Below are 14459 nucleotides of genomic sequence, written 5' to 3'. Positions count from 1 at the left end.
TTTCCTTGCTTAAATTAAAAATAGAAATCTTCTTAATATTAAGAGATTATTTTGTTTGACCTAGAGTGAAAAATCGTGTTTGGAATAAGTGGTGGAGGCAGAATTAAAAAAAAAAAAAAAAAAAAGAAAAAAAGAAAAAAAAGTTGCTTTTACAAAAAGTATAGTGCTAGTGTTATCTTTCTCCGGGAGCTCAGCAATAGGAGCACTCATTTTGGATGCAGTTTTTCTGTCGCATAGAATCAAACGCTCTCACCATTAATGAAATCTCCATCTGTCCTATGGCCTAGGAATTAAAGAATTCACTCAAATGAACAGTAACACTTTCCTTTTGAATATGTGAATTCCTTTTCCATTTATCTCTTAACCATAATGTTGTGTAACATTACAGAATCTAATCGCTGGTTCTTGATTTTTCCTACTGGTGTTATTCCATGTTGTACCATTTGTACTAACTGGAGAAGAACTGGTGTCGGCCTGTTAAAAGGCTGGTCCATGTTGTATACATAATGCCTAGCTGGGAATGGGAATAGAGCTATGGTATTTGAAGCTTCTCTGGTGAATTTAATTCCATTCTTAATAACAATTAAATGCACTAAGCTGAGTTTCTAAATATTAATGTCTAGTTACTGTCTATATTCAACATTTGGATGCTCATGTTGGTACTACTGAATTTTACTTATCCTTTTTAATCCTAACTACCAATTTGAGCATCCCTGTCTAACGTTTTCAACACTTTATATATGTGCTTGCCCTTGAGGTGAACTTTCTCAGGTAGTTTCTGTGCCTGTGCCTGATTTCTGTAGGTCATAGTATGCATTTTGAATAAATGAATTTTCAATACTAGTAGCCAAAACCTATTTCAGTGCAAATAAAAAAACTGTCGGCTTCTGTATAAGGAGACAATGAAATAAATTTAACATGCTTCTGCCTACAAAAAGCTTTGCTGTTTCTGAGAGTGACAGTCTTTGTAACGCTGTTTATTGTCAAATGGTGCTTTCAGGTAGTAGTTAACTTTCTTGAGCCTATTTTACAAGCGCCGATCAACTATCCTTGCAGTTCTGGATTTCTTCCCAAGCAAGCATTGATGCTTGTGTCAAAATGCCTGCTGTTCTTCTGGGGTGCGTGCAACTTCACTTAGTGTGCTGATTCAGACCATTATATATGCGTAGTGCCCTACAGACCTATGGCCAATTGGCAGGTCCCTGCAGTGGAGAGAGCCAGCCTGGGTTCTTGCACTGGCTCTGGAACTGACTGGTTGTGTGACGTCAAATGAGCAATTTACAGTTACAGAACCTGGAACTCCCAATATGTTAAGTCAGGATAAAAGTTGGTTTATTTTCCACAGCTATAAAGGAAGGTATTCTAAATACTTTAAAAGAAAAAGAGAGAGAAATGCAGAGTCTCCTTCTGGAAGAGCAAGTGAATGCAGCAGTAAAATAATGTTTACTCCCCTGGTGTTTTGGAAAGCTGGAGGAGGAATGTAGAATTGGGAAACAACTCTGGAAAGGTAACTAAGTTGAGCAGTATAATTTATTGTCAGTTACTGTATAGGAACCTTCTATGGAAAGATAGTGTCAGCAGAAGAGCTGATGGAAGGCAGGCATGTAAATTGTAAATCACTGTAAGAGAAACACTTCCTTGAAGAACTGAGCACATTCATCCTTGGTGTTTGTGCAGTCATGTGCTATCAAGACGTGAGCCATGTGGAGTAGACTAGAGACTGAGTACGCAAACAGTATAAAGGCTTGGTCTGCAAAGACAGGCAAAGATGTGGGTGAATGTAGAGAGTCCATATTTTATTCCTTGATTGCTTGTCATGATTGGTCAGGTAACCAAATTTCAGTAAGCCAGCGCTGCTGGACTCTGATTCGTTCTGCAAGGAAGTGTTCTCATATGTTGGGATTGGGATATATGTAAGGTAACTGTTCTGTGTGTAGGAATGGATAGCAGGGCCGTGTTGTTTATGCCAGTTGAGGATCCAGCTCTCTGTCTGTAATTTAGTCTTCTGTGAAAGCTTCCATGGTGAAGAATATACTCATTCTAGACTTGTCTCTGGCAGAACTTCAAAACATTGATGGACATCTATCAGAGTTGTAATGCAGTCTGGTTTTGTTTAGCCTTCAGCTTTGCAAGGAAATGTTAATAAAGAGGTTTTCAAAACAAAGGTCTCGAAGGTGATGATTAAGAGTTGCATTCCTAAAATAATACGAGATGAACAACTTTAAAGTATGATGGTAACACTGCACCTATATCACTCTACATTGAAATACAATAGCAGGCATTGCCTATACAATAATATGTCTCATCAGTTTCAAGACAGCGGGAGTTTATAATAATAGAGTATTTATGCAAAACAGTGAGGGGAGAGAGAAGGGGAGGGAGGGAATGAAAGAAAGTTGTCTAGCAGGCTGAATACACAAAGCCTTTGGTACTTGAAAACTAATTTTATTTTTAGTTAATATTCATTGATGCAAGTTCTAGTCTATTGTTAAATGATTCTAGTGAATAATTACATCCATCACTTTGAAATGTTTAAGACAAGTGTGGAGTTGTAAAACCAGTCTTTTGTACTGGAATCATCACCAAAGTTGCATTGTGGAAACCATGTTGACACTACAGTTCGATCGTATTCTCGGAGTCTGCAGGGCTCTCAGCGTGTTCTCAGAATTGCTTCCGTGCGTTGTATTTACATGCATTATGTAACCATTCTCGTTTTCTTGGGAACCGTAAGAAAGTATATGGCATTTCTGTTTTCTCATTTCCTTGGAATCTGTCAGCTTTTGAATGTGACCCATCTGTTGATGAGTCAATGGCAACTGTTTATTCCAGAATAAAGCATGTGCTAAAATGCAAACATACAGCCTACAGAAGCACTGAGATAGGTTTAATTAGCTGTAGAGTTCATTTAAACTTCAAACTACCAAGTTAACTCACGAGTCAGTGGAGTTTATAATATATTCCTTGCTAGATGTTTGCTAGACAGGGGAGCTGATGATATTATATTTGTTGCTAGGTGATGAATTCTGATAACCTTTCTGCTCCTAAATCTATAAATGTCCCATATGCGCCCTCTGGTATAAGCACGATTCTTTATTTACGCCTCAATTCCTGGATAGAACTACTACAAAGTTGCTAAGCAGCCATGGGTATAAATACATAACATTATGTCACTTGAAAACTTTTGGCAAATCACATTTACCAAATTAATTCTCAGTTTGTTGTGATTGTAACCATTAGCAAAGTGCAACACAAATGAGGTATATCGGTGTACAGAAGGATGGTGCTTTATTTGTCACAAGAGATTAATGCTTTGGAAGGGGACATGAGCTGGAAAAATGCACAGATTTAGTGCTGTTTTTTTTTAATGGGTTTATAACCAGAAGCAAAGTAAAGAATGGCTGATTATTATCTTATCCCTTTAAACTTCATAAGCATTGTAATCATTATGGTTATTCTAATGTGAAAGAAGAGAGACAGTTATTCAAACAGATATGCTAAGGTTTCTGCATTCTGATACTGCAAAGTCAGGTGATAGTGCAGGAAATCTATATCACTAGTCATCAGAGCAGTTGCAATCAATGGTACCTATACCAAGACTGAGGAAAGAGAGGGGAAGATGAGAAGTCATGCTTTTTCATCTATTTGACTTGGAAAAATGAAAGTAAATATTAGATTTTAAAAAATAAATGAAATGAGTGGATATAGATCTGCCACTGAACGACCAGCAGATTTTGTTGTGTTGGCAACTATGATGGTACATAGAATTCCAGTAGTTTTAGGAATAACTGTAACTTATTAATCTAAGAGAGTACTTGGTTATATATTGATTGCCAAGTCAGAATTATAATTACTGTGTGGTAAGCCAGCATCTTGTCCGATCTGTCTCCAGTGTGATCACCATCTGAAAATAAATTATACTAACAAGAAATATAATAAATAATATAAAACTGTATTACTTTAAAGAAATATTGTTCACTAGGGGTATTCTGGTGTCCTTAATCTCCACACTGGAGATGTTCTGTTTTAATTTTTCGTGTAATGCTTTTTTCTACAAACAGTCCCCGTTGTGGGTGTTCGTATCTGGGATGTTGGCTCAGGTAGCTTTTGTTGACTATGGAGTGTAATATAAGGAAAAATTCTATTCATTGGTATGAGCTTTCTGCTGAAACGGTCAGTTATTGGCCTGATCTATATTCCTGAAGCTGACAAAAAGGCTTGGAATCAAACGCTGCATTGATCTCGGCCTCAGCTTGTGGTTGCATTGATGCAAACTATAAGCTGGTAGCATCATGTACACAATGCTAAATGAAAGTGGATATCCACCTTTGGAAACCGGCAAGCAGCCAAATGGCACTACCAACCATGGTGCATATTTGAAACATAGATTGTCTTAAGTAATTGACACAACTTTTCGTTGTCATTTGCTTCATATGCAGTGCTACTTGTTTAAATGTGAGCATGCGTAGCAATGCAAACGTGAACAGCAGTGTCACCTGGCTTATCAAATAATCACTATTGGGCTGTACATGTTACCTGTTTTGGTTTTTTTTCATTGTTTCTTAGTTATTAAAAAGAGGCAGAAACTTCAGTAGCCTGATGTTCTTTCCTTGGTTTATCTATGTAAACAAATTTCAGGTTGCTTATAAATGATCCTGACTGACAGAATATACTTTCCCTCAGGTCAGTTCTTTTGTGGAAGATGCCAAAGCCCGTCTTTCTTTAAAGTATAAAAGCCTGTGTTTGATGTGAATAGAAACTGTTCTGGGAATGACTGTGTAGAGCAAGATTACATGGTGCAATTTTAATTACATTGTTCTCAGCAGTGCTACTTGTCTGATCTTAGTGTGAGAGTCAAAATTTAAACCAAGGTTATTTGGTTCTGTAACTGTTAGTCAAGCGCTGATATTGCCTGAAAGAGATGACGATAAGTTGAGCAAGTTTAAAACCTAGCAGATTTTTGAGAGGTGGCTTTCTTCATTAATCTCAGAAGTTTTGTACTTTAGGAGGCTGCAATTAAGCAGTTGATTTTCCGTGGTTTATAGAATGATCTGTGTGTTGGAATTGGCTTGATACTTGAGTAAAACAAAAGCTTAACTAATTTTGCAAATTTAAATGCAATTTAGATTTTTGAAGGCATTCTGAGAAGCTTTTCATAAACTGTGTCCAAGGGCTGTATTTCAAAAAACCAGTCTTTAGACTGAGGACTGCAAAGGTGTGTAGGTCTGTTTGTGTGTTTATCGGATATGTCTGAAAAAATCAACTTTCTACTGGTGACTCTTAAAAAAAGGTTGAGGGAACTCACTTGAGAGAACTTTGTAAAAAGCACTAAGAGAAATTGTTATTTCTCTGTTGGGTTCATTGATGGAGAAGATGAGAAGGCAAAAGATTTCCCCTGGAAACAGGAGGAACTTTGTTTCAGTTTTTCACTGGGAAAGTTGAACAATCCACTGAATAAATGGTTTGAGCAGATTTTCAGGCATGGCATTACTCATTCAGCAGCTGGGAAAATAGGCCAGCAACCTACAGTATCCATTTTGAAAGGAAAATATTACAGAGTGGATTTATTACTCACTCTCATTTCCTTTTATGTGTTGTAAATGATGCGTCATTCTCTATTTCTGAAACAAACTCCCACCGCTGAGTGCTGTTTGGAAATTAGTTGCACATGGCACAAGCTGAAAGCTTTATTCCTGGGGATGCCTTTTAAGAAAACATTATTGTACATCAGGAAAGACTTTTGTAATGATTATGATTCCAGAAGAAGGGCAGCTGTGTGTAGATGTCCATGTATTTGGGTTTTTTTAACATTTCCTAGCATGTCCTGACCAATAGTTTTGCTTCTTTATCAGAGTGTTGAGGTTAGGAAGCAGTCTATTCAACTCTCTGTTGAATTACAGATCAGTTGTAATTTCACACAGAAGGTGAAACCAAGACTCAAGATTGAGAAGATGGAGGCAATATTGCTTCCACACGGTATCTGTGGGTAATGTGTAAAAAGCACTTTGTATTGATAGCTTATTTAATGAAAAGCTCCTGCACTTTGACTTCTTGTCTCAATGTACTGCTAGAGCAAGAGAGAGATATCAAGCAATATTTTTTTTCTCCCATCTCTGAAAAAAGCAAGTGTATAAGGGTGTGAGTGGCTGCCATGGATTTGGTGTAGGACAAAAGATATTTTTTTAGAATAGTAATTTCTTCTTCCATCCTCAGATCGCTGAGTTATGTACTTCCCTCTGAATGAGTGGACAAAGCATCCATTCCTCCAGTGAGGCCAGATATTTCATTTCTGTCATTTGATAAGCTTTCTTACTAATGGCCCAAACTTCAGGCAAACGTAAATGTGTGCATAATTTAGTGAATCTTCTGTTCATCTAATAGTATATCATAATTTCAATTAAATTAAGACTCGTAGAAAACTGGTCTTAGTTGAGCGTTGACAGAAGCTTGTGCCATTAAAAAAAAGAAAAAAAAATTAAAAAGAAGGAAACAAGAAGTTATGACAGATCACGTTAAGAAATGACAGAGCACTGTAATTTTAACAAACTGACCTTGAAGACAAACAGTTTTAATTGTGAACTTGAGGGAAAAAATCCCCATGACCTGTGGGTAAATTGTCTAGTTAACTGAAAACCCTTACTAAATAATTTTGTGGCTTTGGGGACATTTTAAAAACATACTGGCGTAAATAAGGTACTTTCTGTGCTGGTTGCACTGTAGTTATTTTCTGTGAGTGATTGCTTGTTGTTACTTTTTGACATCTGCTGGCAGCAATTTATTTACATAGTTAAATCTCCTGGGACACTGTTTCTTCTGCTGAATACAACCTCAACTGATTAGTTTTCAATAAATTACATATATCAAGAAATTTGGTTTGGGTAGCACTTAGGGTGACTGCTCAAAGATCAGATGTGTGCTTGTGCAGAAGCCAAGAAAATTCATGGTCAGTAGTGCCTCTTGATGCTTTATTCAGCCAGCATTCAAAGTAAATTATCCATGATATCCCACTGGGAATTCTTGTACAAACTCAGACTTCTGTCTCCTCTTCCTCCGCTATAGGACACAATTAATTTTATAACAACAAACTTCTCACAGCAATTTGCAGAGCCACAACATATTGAATACATTTGAATGTCTGATTCCGTCTGCTTGTGTCTTGGACTCAGCCAGTAAAGATTTTGTAAGAATCTAAAGTTAATTTCATCTTATGTTCTCCTGGGATTCATAGCAAAATGTTATGTAAATCTGCTAAAATGGAATAATATGGATCATTTGCATTGCAATGGGAAACCCTTTCATTGAAACTAACAAAGTTAAAAAGAGTCTTTTCTACATATTGCTTCTGGGTTTGGGGTCCTTTGGACTGTTCAGAATCAATGCAGTGTTATTAGTGAAATGTCATATTCCTCCACAGATGTGACAGTTCCTTTGAGACTGTAGCTCCACAAATGTATTACCAGTTTAAGTGTCCTCTGCATTTACAAAGCTGCAACAGCTCCATTTAAACTGAATTATGTGTTGTGCTCAGAAGATCAATTATTGTGATATAACATCTAAAGTTTGATTTTTATATTTTTCTTCAGACACACTCACTGACATCATATTTTTGTTGAAATAGTAATTTTTCTCTAGGGCTTAGAGCAGAAGCTATAGTATTACCATGCCTTATAATGCAGCCACTGACCCAGGAGATCAGTCAATAATGTGTCTACATTGTAATGAATAAGTCAAGATAACTTCCAGCTGAGAACAATGTGTTACAACTCCTTCCACTTGATTAGATTTTTGCCCTAAATGAGGCAGCTGGCAGCAAAAGGATGTGTGAAGGTACCATGTAGTGTGAGCTGGTGAGTTCTGCTGGGGGGGGGGGAGGGAATGCCTTAAGTTTTGTTTGTAGTGTTTGTATTTTCCTGTAATTTCAAGCAGCCAGAGACTGCTGATGGAGCCCTGTTGGTAGAATAAACTTGCTGAAGAACATGAGATGCCATTGAGGGATCTTTCTTTCTAGGAGAAAGGAAAGGGGAAGCATGGTGGAAGAAGGCAAGAAGAAGCAGCGACATATCTGTGCTGAAAAAGGCAGGAGTCCTTGAGTTTGCTGATGGAGCTGTCTTGCTCACATAGTACTCTGTGCTCTGTGAAAATACTCGCTGGAATCCCAAAGAGCAACCCCGGTGCTGCAGGGCTAATACATTTTGTTTCAGTGCTGGGCTGATACAAGTTGTGATGCGTCCGGTTTTAGGGCAGGGTTGTTCAGCTCTAGCTCAGGGTACCCGATGCCATACTCGCATCTAGCCAAGCGGTGTTGTGATGTGCTAGGAGAAGAGAGGCAGAGAGCTTGGTGAGATGTGAAGAGATGCCCGAGTACAGTGTTGGGTATAGCAGAAGGCGAGGAGAGAGACAGAGCAGAGCATCACTAATGTGGGTCTTCAGTGGGGAGGGAGTCACTCATTCTGGAATCACACATCATACCCGTTACACAAAGGCAGCTAGTATCACTTATCGCTCAGATGAACTGCACTACAGAGTTTCAAATTGTTAGCAATTTTTCCAGCCCTGCTATGACTATTGGTGGTAGCCGGGTAATGCAGAAGAGGGACCAGCATGATTCTTCCAGTGAAAATGTTGCAGCTTTTATTGGCTGCAGCTGGTTTTCTGGGTGAAATGCTTTGTCTGTCTTGATCTATAGGAAGCTTGTCTCCTATCTCTGATATATCCTTGCTATGCATTTTGTCAGCACAGAAAAAACCTGCGACTATTAATAGGTACCATTTATACTGTGGAAAGGGTATTCTCTGAAGGGCAGATACGTACCACCCTAGTGCCTGCTGGATGAACTGTTGGCCTGATTTTTGCATTTTAACAGGGGTATGCACAAATCTGGTCATCGCACGCAAATTGCGTGGGGATGTTTGCCAGTTTAGGTAATCAGTTTGTTTTTGTAGACATCATAAGTGTGTGGAAGGGTAAAGTATCTTGTTTAGTACTTATTCGTTCAAAGAAGTCAAATATAGACGGGTATTTGTATTAAACAATTCTTGTTATAGTTTGATGAACATTGTACTGTTGCTCATGTTTCCTCAGTTTTTGACTATCTGGATGCTAAATAAGTCATCATTATAATTTACTTCAGGGGCACATAAAGAAATTATAGATACAAGAGAATCATTAACATGCAGTGGGAGATAACCTACTATTGATTTTTTTTTTTTAAAATCCAACAAGCATTCTGTAGCAATTCTGCTGCAGAGCTAGAATTTAGCATTAAACTGTTTTAAAAACCCTTCAAAAAAGATTTTAATAAAATTAATTTTGTTCATTTTCTTAAATGTTCAATAATTTTTTTTTGTGTAAAGAAAGACGTTATTCACATTTGTAGCTTTTCTAAGCTATGAATCCATTATTTCCAGAGCACATTTAGATATGAAATACTGATAACCTCATATCTTAAAGAACAACCTGTCTGACTTAACTGTTGACAGTGTCTTGTCTGGACTTTAGTCTGCCCCCAAAAGTGTCATGGGGCAGCATTGTTCTCTTTCTATTTTTCCTTCTGCTGTTCAGGTACTCTTGCAGAAAACCAGCAGAAATAAACACACTGTGGGCTCCCTGCCAGAACCCATGTTTCAGAGATGATTTTGAAGGCATCTCAAAGGAAGGGAGAGAAGCTGTTTCTCCTAATTGACAATATTGGCCTGAAAAGCAGGATTTCTTTTGTTTCTCGGCTGCCTTTGTCATTTGCTGTTGTTTCCTCTTTTGTTCTTGGATGGATTTAGGTTGTCCAGATGTGTTGGTTCCAGGTAGATTTCATCCTCTCCACATTGACAGGATAATTCATCTCTTGAAGACTCATAACATTTTGCATTTCTATTAGTTTGTGTTGGGCTGCTGTGTGACACCCTGTACCGGAGTCAGGCGTTCAACAGTGCAACGAACGCTGCCACATGGTGGCCTGTTACCATCTCCTTCGTTACTTGCCTGCTGTTTTCAGTCAATGTCAATATTTATTGCTAATGAGAGCTTCGTTAGGTCACAGTACTTTTGAATTTTTATATACAACAGCAGCACTCAGAAGCATTTCCATTTGCTTCAACCATCACTTTTCTTTCTTTGTAGTTAATGAGGCTCAGCTTTGCCAGTTTCTGTCTAACTCCTGTATTTTGCTAATACCATTGAGCAGGGAGGACTTTTTAGCAGAGCTGAGGGATCTCTGCTGGGCTGGAAAGTTAAATTGCCTTTGTGCAGCTGTAATGTACTTTTCTTGCATCTCTAGACCTCTCACAGGTACAGCTTCTGACTTGTGGTTTCAATATAATCTACAGTTACCTGTTAAAAAGGATAAGAAAAAATACACAGGATAATATTCACTCGATGTTGTAATTCCCACTGATTTGAACAAAGCTAGGTTGTATTTACAAAAACGATCCTAACCTTCATTGAATAAGTAATCAAGTCTGTGTGTGTGTGTTTGCTGTGTATTTTCAATGTGAAATTTCCTCACTGAGGAGCCATTTTGTTGCTATCTAGCATTAGCTAACATAAAAATACGAATACGTATACATAGAGACATACAGAGTAAGTTTTCGTGTGTTTATAGATAAATATGTGTACTTAATTATTCAGAATACCTCTGTAGAGATTTTGTGAGAGAGAAAATTATGGATTTTGTATTTCTGTTCAAAACAAATTAAACTTCTGAGAATTAAACTTGGAAAAAAATTACTTTGTAAGAGGAATATATCAGCCTAATATACGCTTTTGAATTTAAGAAATCTATTTCAGCTTGTTTTCTTTCTATATAGTTTACAAGAAATCCAACTGCTAACCTTTCAATGTTTTAAAATAGTATTCTTTAAAATATCTGTGGTTCATTGTCATAAATATCACAGTTGTGTAGAAACCTCACATATGTGGCGTATCATAACAGTGAGAATGGGATGCACTGAAATGATGAATCCCAGGAACTTGAGATTTCTTGCCGAGATCTATAGAGGGTAATACTTCCAATCGCAGCTTCAGTTTCCCATCGCTACAGTAATGGACTTGAGATCTTGCACAAGAATCCTTTTTCCAACAGGTGCTTTGATGATAATCACTGACTTTGAGCTTATTAAATCCTTGGGATGCATGCAGGTATTACTAATAATGAATATTGCTTGGTGGACAAAAATATCCTGTACGATTCACATGTGAATGAGCTTTCTTACAGAAAGGAGTAAAAGTCTAATATAGGAGGCTGAGAAATGAACAGAGGGCGATGAGTGACACGCATTTTGTTTTTCATTGGGAGATGCTTGGCAGTATTTTCATTTTGCTTGCGTGGAGTTTTGGAGCCTGTCTCATACCATATGGCATATTAAGCGCAATAAAGATGTTCACTTGGTAGCTGGAGCATGACTAGGAACATCAAAAGAGTCATACATGCATCAATAAATGAAGAACTCTGCCTTCATGTAAATAAATATTAGATCATTGTTTTAATTGCCCATTGAGTTCTTGACAATGAGACACAATCACTAGTCGTGTCTGGTGTAGCATTAACAAAATTTTAGTTTAGGGTTGTAGCTGAACAGTTACTTATTAATTTTTTGCACTTCTGTAGCACCTTGAGCACCAAACCTGAATCATTTTGATGCAAGTACTGTACAGATACAGAGCAAACAAGTAGTCTTTGCTCTGAAGAGCTTAGAATCCAGTTAAACTCCTTAAGCTCTAACACAAAGTGAGTGTGCAGGAGGACATGAGAGGTTTTAATGTGTGTGGCCACTCTCATCAGGCTGCCATTTGTCCAATCTGTTATAATGCAGCTGGGTAGTATGAATAATGTCAATTATCCATCTCATGGCTTTCCTCACACCTCATCTCTGTGACAAATGCATGAACATCATCAACATCATCATACATCAATGAGGATCATACGTCATCATGGTTGCCAAGCAGCGAAGCGTTATATATTGGGAGACCACCTTTTCATTTTAGGCAGACTGCCAGGAGGTTTGGTCTCTTCTCTCCATGAACCTTGGCAGACTCCTTAGAGCATGTGCTATCCATCCAACTGACAGATTTGGGTAACAACTTTTATTTTTTTAGTATCTGGGGATTGTTTAAATACTAATCTGAAAAGACCTTATTGGAAGAACTCTGTAATGTTTTATTCCTGAAAAGATACATCCGTACCTTCTTGAAACCTGGCACTTTTGATCATTTAGACAGCTTCTCAGTGGAACAGTCTGAGCTGTTTTACGTTTTCTCGCGTGCGCTTGTTCATCTTATATTCAGAAGTTCTCAGTCCCATGCCCAGATTTCCTTCAGTCTTAGGAGAGAGTTCAGTGTTGAGGACTCAGCTAGATGAATAAGCTGTGTAGTAAGACACAGTGGTTAGTTCACTGCATTTTTGTAGTTTTTCTTTTCTTGAATGAACCCCACATATATAGGCCTAATGTAGACCTGAAAGGACAGGGAAATTAATTGAATCTAGAACTTTTATGCGTGGAAAAGACTTTAAGGTGCCACCTAGTCCATCCTTTTGGTTTGAAGCAGGATCAGGTACTAAGAATGGTCTTGAGTGATTTTGGATTAAGCTGGTATTTGATTAACCTTGTGTTAAAACACTGCAATGGTACATATTCAGCATGTCCTCAGCACCCACTTTTAATGGTTAGCTGGAAAGCTTTCTTCAGTATCCGTCTGAACCTTCCCACACTGATATCCACAAAACCCTGTCTAGTTTCTTGTTATACTGGTTAGTACTTGGAGGACATGAGGAGTAATTAATCACCCTTTATAGTTTTTACATAGAGATTTGTACACGGGCTTTGTGTGCAGAGCAAGTTTTCTTCACCAGAGAATAAGAACTAAAAATCCTATTTGCCCTATACTTAACGGGCTATGCTTTTTTAGAGCATCAGCAATGTGTAGGCCTGTTTAAGAGATAGATGTAGCGCCACAGGTGGGAAATCTGAGTAAGCTGATGAAGCTGAAACTCCTCAGATCTCTCCTGAGTGCCTGGCGGGGCAGGAAAGTGTGGTCAGTGCCAGGGCCAGCTCCTTAGGCTATGTAGCTGCTATTGGAGCCTGGTACAGGCAGCTCAAGTACTGTAAATTTTGGGTATCTTCGTTGGCTTTTCCCCAGAAGCTGTATGAGTTTAAGGAAGCAAATGTTCCCAGTGAGGGGCATCGTGAGAATGACTGGGAATGCAATGCAATCTTGTGCAACATTCCCAGGTCGTCCCAGTCCAGGAGACATCATCATTCTGATAAAGTTCACATTTGCCCCTAACTACAGACTAGGGATTTTATCTAAGGCTACAGTTCTCTTCAACTGTCTTAACAATTGGCTTCAGTTTCATCTCTGTTGGCCCTTGGTCCGAATAATCTTCAATGTTCTCTATCCTTATGATCACTTCATCTCCTTCCACCCACTTCTAATTTCTCTCCTACATATCAGTATTTCTCAGAGCCTTTTCATTTTCTTTCCCTCTCCTTGCTATTAACCTCGTCAAATACTCTTGTTTCTGTGGTAGAATTGGGAATTGAAAGCATCAGTGCTTTTGGATGAGATATGGTAAGAAAACAGTTTCCCACTTTCAAACAACTCTGCTTCTGCCCTTGTTGGAAAAAGTTGCAGGGTTTCATAAAGCAAGGTCAACAGATGAGCAAACTATAAAAGATCTAAAAGTATCAAATTCATAACTCCAAGGGAATACAGAATATAGTTCGAAGTACTTCTGATTCCATGTGTCGAATCTGCATGTGGTCTTTGAATTTCTGCAATGCACACAGATGGCAGCAATGCAGGAATCTCAAGGTTTGTGAATGCTGAGCAGCAAGGTGGGAGAAGTCTACTCCCAGCCAGCTTATCCCCTCTTCTTGAAGCACAACACAGCGTGGCCTCTTTTTGAATGTGACCTATAGTGTTTGGGTGGGTGATGCTATAGCTCTGAACTATGACATTTGTTTTTAAGTGATTACTTTATCATAGTTTTGTTAGGATTTTTTTTTTTTTACTTTTTACTCCTGACACAATTTGAGTGATGCCAAATTTTAGATCACCAGCAGTTTTTGACTGAGAAGCACATATTTATTCAATGTAACAAGGTACCTTCCTAAGACCCTGTTTCATTGTTTTGTTTGTTGGTTTGTTTTTTTTTTAAGGGAGGAAAAGAATAAGTTAAAAGAGAATCTACTCATAATTCAGTAAGGCTGCAATCTATACACTGATTAGTATAGAGAATTTCAACTTCCCACATTTGTGGTGACAGGAAAATGTTGTCTTTTTTGTGGGTTGATAACTTTAGGAGATTGCAGTGAATCTGTTAAAACGCCTGTCATATCACCAACATAAATTGGGTGGTTTTACGCCAGGGAGGCCTTGCTAACAGAGAGCCTTCCATCAAAATCCTACCATAAGCACAAGACCCTTTCTGTGAGTGTTCCTGGCCTTGGAGAGCAGCATGGACACCAGCA

The 14459-nt window shown here is 38.2% G+C and overlaps 1 protein-coding gene across 2 annotated transcripts in view; it reads left to right on the top strand.

The window, feature by feature from the left end:
• Positions 1–14459, top strand: part of CDH13 (cadherin 13) — a 525814-nt gene that overhangs the window by 156969 nt on the left and 354386 nt on the right. The gene's annotated exons all lie outside the window — the stretch shown is intronic.

Source organism: Aptenodytes patagonicus, chromosome 11 (assembly GCF_965638725.1).
Source record: "Aptenodytes patagonicus chromosome 11, bAptPat1.pri.cur, whole genome shotgun sequence".
Lineage (NCBI taxonomy): Eukaryota > Metazoa > Chordata > Aves > Sphenisciformes > Spheniscidae > Aptenodytes > Aptenodytes patagonicus.
This window is presented reverse-complemented; position numbering and strand designations above follow the sequence as displayed.